The following is a 283-nucleotide window of genomic DNA, read 5'->3' on the forward strand; positions in this document are numbered from 1 at the left end:
GTCAAAGGACAATCTGGAGCCTTAGTGCCAGGAGCTAGTTTCCAGGGGAGCACAGGGTCCCGGTGATGGAGCTGAGAGTCCCTTATATGCCACCAGCACCCTGCTAAGTGATATTTTAATTAAACCTTAAGTGACATATCTCCTGTCTACGACCCTGAAGGCTTTCTCATTCCGGTCCCACTGCAGCACAGACTCTCCATATTCCTTTCTAAGTCCCAGTTTGTGGGGGAAGGTTTCCAGGACAGAGCTCCTCCCCACCTCCCACCCCGTGTCCCTGCCTTGC

General features: G+C 53.0%; 1 protein-coding gene across 3 annotated transcripts in view; it reads right to left on the bottom strand.

The window, feature by feature from the left end:
• Positions 1 to 283, bottom strand: part of LDB2 (LIM domain binding 2) — a 388,388-nt gene that overhangs the window by 6,551 nt on the left and 381,554 nt on the right. The gene's annotated exons all lie outside the window — the stretch shown is intronic.

The sequence above is a fragment of the Lipotes vexillifer genome, unplaced genomic scaffold (genome assembly GCF_000442215.2).
Source record: "Lipotes vexillifer unplaced genomic scaffold, Lipotes_vexillifer_v1.1 scaffold1067, whole genome shotgun sequence".
NCBI classification, from domain to species: Eukaryota; Metazoa; Chordata; class Mammalia; order Artiodactyla; family Lipotidae; genus Lipotes; species Lipotes vexillifer.